This window comes from Strix aluco, chromosome 4, assembly GCF_031877795.1.
Source record: "Strix aluco isolate bStrAlu1 chromosome 4, bStrAlu1.hap1, whole genome shotgun sequence".
In the NCBI taxonomy this organism is placed as follows: domain Eukaryota; kingdom Metazoa; phylum Chordata; class Aves; order Strigiformes; family Strigidae; genus Strix; species Strix aluco.
This window is the reverse complement of record NC_133934.1, coordinates 106,061,335-106,071,565: the sequence shown is the minus strand read 5'-3', so window position 1 is coordinate 106,071,565 and position 10,231 is coordinate 106,061,335.

Below are 10,231 nucleotides of genomic sequence, written 5' to 3'. Positions count from 1 at the left end.
GTGTCTGCAGGGGTTCGCTTGCTCGGCATGAGACACCCTGAGGACCCCCGTCTCGTGGCAGTGCAGCAGCCCTGTAGCAGGCAGAGCAACTCTGGCGCAGCCGGCTCCAGGAATGGAGCAGCCGAGGACAGCGGTGAGACGAGGGGCTCGCGGGGAGTTAAGTTCAGGCCTCCCAAGGCACCAGCTAGCAGCACAACCATTGAAGCATCCATTTGCTCACTGCATCACTACACTTCCTCTGAACTCTGCAACCCCGTGCGGCACTTCCTTTCCAGGAAGCACACTTCTGGATTCCTGCTCTCCCGAGGAAAACCACACTCCTCTGCCGGCGAGCGGGCCTCAGAGATTGCCTGGCCCACTCTGCTCTACAGGCTGCTATTGCTCAGGGCAGGACAGAGGGAGCTCCTTCCTCAGGGAAAAATATCCTTGTTCCTTTATTGGGCACATAAGCTGAATTCCCTCCTTTTGTATCTAGCAAGGTGAGCAGCTGAAGGGAGATGATCGGGAAGGCGGCGGATGCATTGGCAGGAGGCGGTGCAGGGAAGCTGGGTGTCCCGGCAGGAGCTGGATGGTCAGTACAAAACTGGCCAGAACGTGGCTATGGGAAAGGCTATTCTTTGATCCAAGGATGAAAGTTTTGAGTTGCACCCTGTTTTGCCCAGCACTGGGCTTTTATTAACAGCTGATGAAGAAATCTCAGGAGAGCATGACATTTTAGGACAAGGTTTGGACACTTGGTCTTGCTGAGTGGGAGTAAGAGAGCATCCCTCTTCCCTCCTAGCCCAAACACACTCCTCGCCATTAAGCTGGCTATGATGCTAATGAATTCCTGTCACTTATGAGCAATGAATAAGTGTGCTGTAAATGAGCCAGTGTCTCCTGGTGGGAAGGTGGGCAGAGTCTTCACAGAGCTCCCCTGGGCTGGGCAGGACCCATGTTGCCTCCTCATAGGCAGTGCCCTGTGCTGTTTCTCCAGAGAGAGCTGCTATCTCCCAAGCCAGAGCAGCAGAAACCATCAGTGTGGTTCCACCAGCGTCTGCACATGGCTCTCTGGGTGCTGCCCTGACCAGGCAAAACACAGGGAGCTGATATCCTGCTGTTCCTCCCCAGGCTCTCCCTTTCCCCTGCTGTCACGGGAGCCTCAGAACCCAGCCTCCTAGTCTCTGTGCTTGATTTAGGTGACTAAATTTACACCATGAATAACATCCCCTGACTTTCTCTCTGGGATCATTTAGGTTTCTTGATCTTAATCACAGTAGCTGTGAAATTGCTGTCAGTGGCACTGGATGAACTCACAAGTTACTGCTATACCGACAGCTTGATGAAGCAGCCATATTTCCAGAGGTTTTTAGGGGAAGGATGGGGCCATTCAGTTCTGTGTTTGTCCCTTCTGAATAACAGCAGTGCTGAAGGGAGTCCTGTTCTCTCTGGAACAGACTGTCTGCATGGGCCGGGCTTAGCGTGATCTTGACTGCCAGAGAAATGGTTTGAAATCAGCAAGATGCAGTTCAGCAAGAACAAATGCAAATGTAAAGCAAAGCGAGATGTAGGCAGAAGAACTGGGGAATAACCGACTGGGCAGCAGAATGGCAGGGAAAAATCTGGGGGTTGCAGAGCATCGTAAACTGAAGTTCACCAGCAGTGCAGAGGTGTCGCAAAGGGGCTGGCTGTTGGCCTGGGGTGCTGGGTGCAAGACAGGAGATTGACTTCCCTGCGTTGCCTGTGCAGGGTCAGGACCGTTCAGAGTCCCAGGTCCAGAAGAAAACAATACAAAGGATAAATACACAGAAATCTTGTGCTAAGAGAAAGGAGTGAAGAAGTTGGGACCATTTAGCCTAGAAAAGAGAAGTCTTGGGGGTGGGAAGTGGGTGGGGAGGAAGGAGCAGTCTTTGGTATGTTGTAATGGAAAGGGTGGTCAGCTGTTTTCTGTGCCGCCAGTGCAGGGTAAGAAGCCCTGGGCTCCAACTGCAGCAGGAAAGGTTCGAAGCAAGATGAGGTTAGGAAGACCTTGGGATGGACAGTTCAGGAAAGTTATTCAAGCCCCTTCCGATGAAGTGGCTGGGAACAAACCTCTGTTGGAAAGGATCCAGGTTGAATCCTGCCTCTAAGATGGGTTAGTTATGTTTCCAGGGTTTAAATAAAGAAATTTTTTTTTAAAAAAAAGCTACTAAGATGGGCTCCTCAGAGCCTAGAGAGCACACAGGGCATTTCTCAGCCTTAACTGCAGGCAGTCCCTTTGCCTCCAAAGCCCAGAAATGTTCTTACATCCCACCTGTCCCAACGGCTTCCTCAGCACAGGTGGTTGGTAGAGTTTCCTTGTAAACCTGCTGCTCCAGCCGTCTCACCTGCTGCAGGCTTACAGCAGCAACGTTCGAAACTGCATCTCACCCCATCCATCTCACCCGTCTTGTTTGCATGACCATTCAGTGCATAGTGCTATTTAAAAATCCAATCTAGAGCAGCTACCAACTTCAGCCTCCTGTAAACCACCGAGGTTGTTTCTACTTCGCATGCAGCATTTTATGCAAATAATTTCTTACAATATTTGGACAATTGCAACAATTTGTTTCTCATTCCTCATGAGTTTGAAGACATTTGTGTGGAATTTGGTGCTAAGAGATGTTAAGTGAATGGTAGTGTTGAACAAAATCCTTGCTCTCTACCAGACAAGTTTTTGCCATGTCCCACTCTGTCAGCACGTGTTGGTCCTGTCTGCGATGTGAGCAACTTCCCTGGCAGACAGGATGGCTTGTCTCCATCACCAGGGCTATTTCACCTCAGCTGAGCTGGGTGACTGTGAGAGCGAGGTTGTGGCAGGAGAGCTCGAGCATAGCCCCACCAAATTCATCCCACCTAGCAGAGAGTAAACACCCATCACACCAACACTTTCAGTCCTTCTTGGACACAACCTACCAATGTACAGGAAACAGGTACTATACACCCTGAATGTTTGATAAATGACAAGGACTGTAAAAGTCAAGCACACAGAAGTATGGAAATCCCAGAATTAGCTCCCTTAAGCACGCTGCCTTTACACCCTTGTGCCACATAACATGATAGGCTCTATAACTGCATGATCCACAAAAGTTGCCCCCCCGGGACAGCTGCATTACCTTCATCACTGTCCTGTGGTCAGAGCCTGCTTTGATATCCTGCTTTTCCATTTCTTCACAGACTCTTTGTTGTGCTCATCGCTTCAACACTGAGTGCTCCAGGGCTATTAATGAGGCTGTTTTGCCAGCCACCTTTTCAGGTGCAGGGGTGGAGTTATCCCATTTAACAATTGTAAAACAAGAGACAAAGAGAGATTTAGATCATGAGTACTCATTCATTTTGTACATACAGTTTGAATCAACTAGAATCTAATTTTTTTCAGTGGTTTTGGCTCTATATAGCACTTTATTTAACCAAACCTCAGCTCCTGATGTCCGACTGCAGCTGCAAACTTTTAGCACTTCTGTAAATCAGCTCCGGCAAATGAGGAAGATGTGTCTGCTCCTGTGAAAGCTCTTGCTTATGCGGCTCACCGACTCACAGAGTAACTTCGAGGCAGGGGCAGACACAGACCCAGCTCTCCAGGGAGGCACCAAGTGTCTGCTCAGGACACCTTCCTTTCTTTCTGCAGTCCCTTGCTTCACTGACTGGATTGGAGTTTCTCAGCCCTGCTAAGAAAGGAGGCAGCCTGGCTAACCAGCTCATCAGTCCCTCCAGCTGAGGTCCAGCCTGCGTGCTGGAGGGGTGGCAATCCAGGGCAAGATGCAGGAGGTGAACATATGCACAAAACAGCTGAAGATAGGTTGCCCAGGCAAACCCGTTTCTGGCAATTCCTAGGTCTTCAGTACTTGGCTTTGCCACTTGAATATTTTTTTTGAATGTCATTAAAATAATGGCTTTATGTCTATGTTTTAAAATAAGGAAACTATGGAAAGGAAACACCAGATGTGCTAGCTTTCCAGATATGGACAGAGCTCCAGGTAGCTGGGGTCCGTGTGACCCCTTTGCAGGGGAAGAGCAAGCCTGGCCAGCGCCTCTCAGCTGAAGGGTTGTCAGAAGGTTGTCAGGGTCTGACCTCTAACAGATACAGAAGTTTGAGTCTCAAGACACAGATACTTAGAGTTCACCCCAGCTATTGAAGGGATGAACCACAGTCTCCTCCTGTCCTTTACTGGTTGGGTAATTAGTTGAGCAACGTCTAATCTGTTCCTGGCAAGGATTTAGCAGCTCATGAGCAAGTACTCGGATGTGCACTTACATGACTCTCCGGGTCAGCAGATCCCAAATCCTAGTAGAGTACATCCATTTAAGGCCAAACCTTCTCTCACTGTTGTCTTCACAGTCCCTGTCTAGTTTCTGGGATCTGGTCAGAAATGAACTGGTCCACCCAGCCACATTGGATACATACATGCTTGGGGCACTGAAAAGGCTCGGCCGCCAGACACCCCCCCCAGTCAACCAGGGCTTCTTTGCTTCCGCTGCCTGGGCTGAGCCCACCGGTTGAACTATCCAAGCGCATGGACTGGGCGTGTGGAGGGTGCAGATGTTGTCTGACAGTTTGACTCATCTCGGTGGCAGTCTCGTTTGGTGATGATGGGGAAGGCCCAAAGAGGAAGAGCAGTGACCCGTTTAACCAGAAGGGCTGATCCACCGGTATACTTACCGGTGCTGGTAAGGGGCCATAGCCCCAGCTTCCTTTGTGTTGCCCAGCGTGCACATTTCCAGGTTCTACAAGAGTAGGAGACACATGTGGCTGTATAGCCCTTTCACTGTGGCAGCAGGATCCAACCTTGGGCCTCTGCTAGTGCTGTAGCGAATCCAACCACAGCAACCAAGCAGCAAAAATTGTGCTCCCAGGGGATGACCACAGCCTGATGGGGCATTTGATGTTCACTGGGCACTGGTTGCAGCCATGCCCGCCCCATGGTATGGGGGTGGGGGTGAACACATTACTTGTCTCTTAAATTAATACATGACTCTTGAGTGTATTATGTGGCTGCTCCATGACTCCATTCAGAGGAAAATGTTCTTCAACACAACCCACCACCATAAGACATGTTCAAGCCTCCCAGGGATTGAGTACAGCTTATTTAGGGCATGTTCTTGCAGCTAGACTCCAAGACACCCATCTCAGCAGGAGATGACTGTGAACAGCACTCATGCTAGTACTGTAATCCCACCCCAATGGGATCTGCTTCACTTTTGGCTTGGGGGGTGGTGTATACACTGGTTATCCCTCCCCCCCACCCCATTTGGTGGGAACAAGTACTTCCCAAACCCTTCGGTTCACACAGCGTGGTTGGAGGAGGTGTTCAGCACAAGTAGCTGTGCCGATGGGCGCACATGCAGTGAGCTTGCACCCGGGGCCTGCGTGGTGCTCGTACAAGCAGTGCTGGAGTGCAGCACATCGGAGGCGGCACGGGGGAGGACAGGCAGCATGGAGCAGATCAGCTGTGAAAGAAAGGGCAGGGGAGCTGTGCAGAAAGTACACTTGGTGCCTGTGCAAGCAGTGCTGATCAGCAGTACTGCACTGGCAGAGTTATCAAAACACACACAAATGTGTATAAGCCACATCTTCCGGGGCGCTGCATTGGCCCAGGCTGGCACATCCACCAGCTGACATGCACGGCTCTCACCAGCTGGCAGCTCTCCGGGACAGAGCCCGTCCCAGAGCGGGCTGCCAGGGGAGTCAGTGGCAGAGGTGAGCCCCTGCCACGTGCCTGGTCTGTCCCCCAGAGCCCCTGGCCAGCTCAGGGTTCCTCAACACCTTTTAGAGAGAAACACGAGGAAGGAGGCTTATGGTCCACTGCCTGGACACGAGGGAGGACCTGCTTAGTGCTGACTATTTCAGGGGGTTTGTGAACCCCCGCAAGTTTCCCAGGGGGCTCAGAGCAGCGGATGAAGGGAAGGAGAGGGGACAGTTTCAGATGACCACCAATCCTGCGCTTTGCGCCCTCTCATTTCGGTGCCCCAGCATGACAGAGGTGCTCTTTAGCCAGCCTCCCAGGGCATGGCTGTTTTTCCTGTGGCTTTGGCAGTGGCTGCCAGCGCCAGTGCCCAGACACAGCTGACCTGCAGGCTCTTGGTGGCACCTCATCCCCAACACTGCTTTGGAGGTAGAACAAGGGAGAAGTGCTGCACCCTAAGAGCTGTGCCAGCAGTGCTGCTGCAAGACACTGGTTTGAAAAGCCAGTCCTCCTTCCGTCACTAACAACTGCCAACACTGGCTTCAAAGAGGGGACGTAAAAAAGACAGAAACTCCTTCCCACCTTTCTTTATCTGAACCCCAAAGTAGGTGTGTGAGAATCGTGCCATCTTCTGTCTTTTTAAGCCATTTTTGACTTGAGTTTTGGGTATCCTTGTTTTTCGTATCAATAACGGATCCCTTGTGAGCCATCTGAAACTGTTGGCCAACAGGGCATCTTGTCCACCTGCACAAACCAGTTTGCCGGCTCTGAGAAGTGTGTCAATTTACCAGTTTGAAATGAGTTGTCTTTCCATTTCTTTGAACATCTTGTGAGGGGGTGAGCAGAGGAACAGACTTATCTCTAAGCCAGACATTGCTCTGCACATCTCTATCGCACAGCATTTCACCAGTTTCCGCTCTAATCTTGTGGGACTTTTAGTCTCTGCATAGGGAAATTTTCCTGCAGCCGTAATTTAGGTCAGTACCCATCTTTGGATGTCTCCTGTTTTCACAGTGGGGCAAGCAGAAGCAACACCCCAGGAAATCTGCCCCATAGCCATCTCTATGATGGCATTACGGTTATAAAGGATGGCTGTACTCTTCTTCATCCCATTCCTCATGCAGCCATCCTCCTTTTCCCACTGCTGCACAGTCAGCAGGACCCTGGGTAGCTCTAGCCTGAATCTGGAGCACAGCCTTGAACCCATTGGCACTCTCACCTAAACCACCTAGGTGCCAGCTGGTCATTAGGAGTGCTCCAGAGTGTGGCTAGGAGAAATGCTGAGGTGCTGCTGGTGCATGAACCCAGCCACCGAGCAGCCCCGGCCCTTGCAGCCATAGCGGATGGTTGCTATCAGGTGAAGAAATGCGCCCCAAAGCCCTGCCTGAACAAGGCTCCATGTCACACACAGGGCAGCCCTGCAGGGTATGCTGGCAGCTTGCATTGCTCCTAAAACTTGTGCACATGAGCCAGTGACCTGCAGGTGTCCTATGGGCAGCAGAGCAGGTGCCTGCAGCCACATTTAAGTCAAGTCTGCACCTCTCCCTCACAGACACAGCAAACACCTTGAGCCTGCACCCAGGGGAGTTTGTTTGAACCAGTGAGTTTGGTTTTGCCAACCTGTTGGGCTGGCAGCATGGGATGCCATCGTCCTGCCTGGTCACACCGCAGTGCCAGCAGGCACCAGCATCTTGACTAGCTTAGCCACTCATCCATCATCTGATGGCTGGAGCTGGTGAATGAATCAGGTCACTTTGCTTACAAGGAAGGTCTGCACAGAAGAAAAGGGATGCCTCACTCGGCAAACATCTACGTAATGCAGCAGTGACTCTGCCTGGCACCCACGGAGTTTGCCTCTGTCGCAGAAGCCGGTAGCCCACGTACTGAGAAGCACTTGCCGATACCCACACATTAGCTCTAGTGCAAACCCCCTCTTGTTAACTGTCTGGTCACCAGGTGTTCAGCATCACCTTGCAATGAGCTGTCAGTAGCCATTTCATCCTCAGCCAGAAACTACGTGTTAGCCTGCCTAAAGGCTCCCTGGATTTGGGATCCCATGAGCCTGTGGCAAAGCCTTGCTGCCCACTTCCTCCTGACAACCCCTGGCCATTTCAGCACAGGCAGATGTCCAGCAAATCCAACCAGCCGGGATGATGCTGCTGGAATTGGGGCCATGGCAAAGCAGAGGCAGGAACTGCAGTGTCAGGAGTCAGGACTTCCCCTGACTACGCCACAGATGACAACTCAGCAAGTTCATTCTGCAGAAACTAGATAACATCAGCATAAGGTGGTGGTTACTGGCAAAGAATCCTGTTCCTGAAGCTTCATCTGAGACGTGACAGGCTGCAGTGAAACCTTGCTGTCACACAGACCCAAACTCTGCTTTTGCTGAGACCCACACGGGCTTCTGGAAGTAGCTTCTTGCTGGTATTTCCTACGAGTTCCAGCTCACAGTGCTGGGAGCCAGCGCTGGAAAAGCTCATCAGCTTGCTAACATGGGGCCTTTTTGTCTGGCAGAGTCCCTTGAGCTGTCGGTCCTACCCATGGTGACCCATCTCCTGCCTCGACTGACAAGAGCTTTTCCTCCTCCCCAGGGGCTAACCATTCCCCAAACCCCATGGCACCTTGCTCATACTCTGTGCATGGACAACTGGACACAAGGCTGGAGAGAGAAAAGCCATTCCTTTACCAATGGGGAACTGAGAGCCTGTCTGCACAGCAACATTCAGAATGGCTAAGCTATATCAAACTTGGAAGCGACTGAAGTGCAATAAACCCCTTGGCAGATGCTCTTATTCAAAATTAAAGTGGTCTTGGTACAACTGGGCTCACCCCCTCACCCCTGGGCAGGCTTTGCTCACAGAGCTTATTGCCGTGGGCAGTCAGTATTACCTGCTGCCTGCTCTGCCAAATGCATGCCCCAGCCTGGAGGACACTTGAGTCCATCACACCACTTAAAAAAGCCAAACCAAAGTAAACCCACTTTAACTCAGCAGCAGGGCATCTGGTGGAGGGTTTTACACCACCACGCTAGCCCACTGCTTTAGCAAATTTGGATTAAATTCTTGCACGCCCTGACAGACAAACCCAAAGGCTCAGTGATGTTAAGCTCTCTCATCCCATAACCACACACTGCACCGGCAGCCAAGCTCCAACCCAAACTCAGACCCAGGTGATGCCTGTGCTGCAGAGCCCAGTTTTGGCCTGTGCAAGCTGCTCTGTGCCTCCCTGCCAGTCCCAGCTCCAGCCCCAGCTCCTCCTCTGCCCTCTCCCCATGTGTGCTGCGAGGAGCTGAAATGTGCCTGCGCTGGGCAGGAGACCCAGCTGCGTGCAGGCAGAGCCACCGAGGCTGCCACGGGTGCCGAGGCCTGGGGAAGCATCGTAGGCACCGGTTGTGCGGGTAATTAAAACCCGGTCACAGTGGGGGAGCCAGCCCTTCCCAGCAGCTGCTCCCGGGCCTCTGCTCCAGGGGGTTCAGCTGCAGAGAAAAGACAAACCCCAGCCGTGCTGTCACGGGTGCCAGCCCTTCCCACGGCTCTGCTCAGCGAGAGCCAGGGAGACCTCCTGGCTGCAGAGAAGGGTTTTTTCCTCAGATGGAAAGGGTTGGTGGCAGAGCCACTGTCAGTGAGCTCCCAGACAGCGGGGCTGGCTACACCTCTGACAGGACCCACCCTGCCTGCCCCCATGTCCCAGCTGGGAGATGTCCTCTGCCACCCCACCAACCACACGGTGTGGGGAGGCTCATACCCTTAACTAGGGACAAGTGACCCACCCAGCTTTGCCCTCTGGGGCAGTCTTTTAGCCCAGCAGGAGCATGGTGCCTCCATGGGGCCAGGGGATGCCCATGGTCCCATTCCTACAGCTGGTGCCTGCCTCCCACTAGCTTGCCCCCACACTCCAATCACTGGCAACCAACTATCACAAAAAAGCTGCACAAAGGCGCAGGGAATCAGGTGATATTTCCAGGTTCAGGGAAGCAGTGTTTGGTTTTTCTCATTTCTCTGTGATCATCCTGGCAGCTCAGGAGTTTTCCCCAGCTCCAGTCCTGCCACCCAGCCGTGGGCCACGCAGGTGCCAGCACCGCTCAGTGCACTGTGGCACCCATGGTAATCAAAGCAGTTTCCGTGTCTCTTGGTAAATATCAAGGCTGGGGATTTCTGGGGCTTGTTTTCCAGCAAGTTGAGTAGAAGAACCAATAAGGACAAAGATAAATTAATACCTGCTGCCCTTGGCTCAAAATGAAACAAGAGAGGCAGGTCACTGGCAAAGGTTAGTTAATACCACTTACCGCAGTGTCACGGAGTTGCCCTCAGCCCCTGCCGAGAAGGGCGAGGAGGCAGTTTTTCAAACACAAAGTGAGAACAATACTATGAGAAACTGCAAAGTAATGGCCTCCAAGTACCCTTTGCCAGTGACAGGCGGCTTGGATGGCCTTGTCCCCAGGGCAGCACACAGGGCCAGCGGGTGGGGAGAGGGTGAAGAAGAAAGGAAAGGAGCGGAGCCACAGCCTTGGGGAGCACAAAGGGCTGCCTGACTGCTCTGGGATGAGC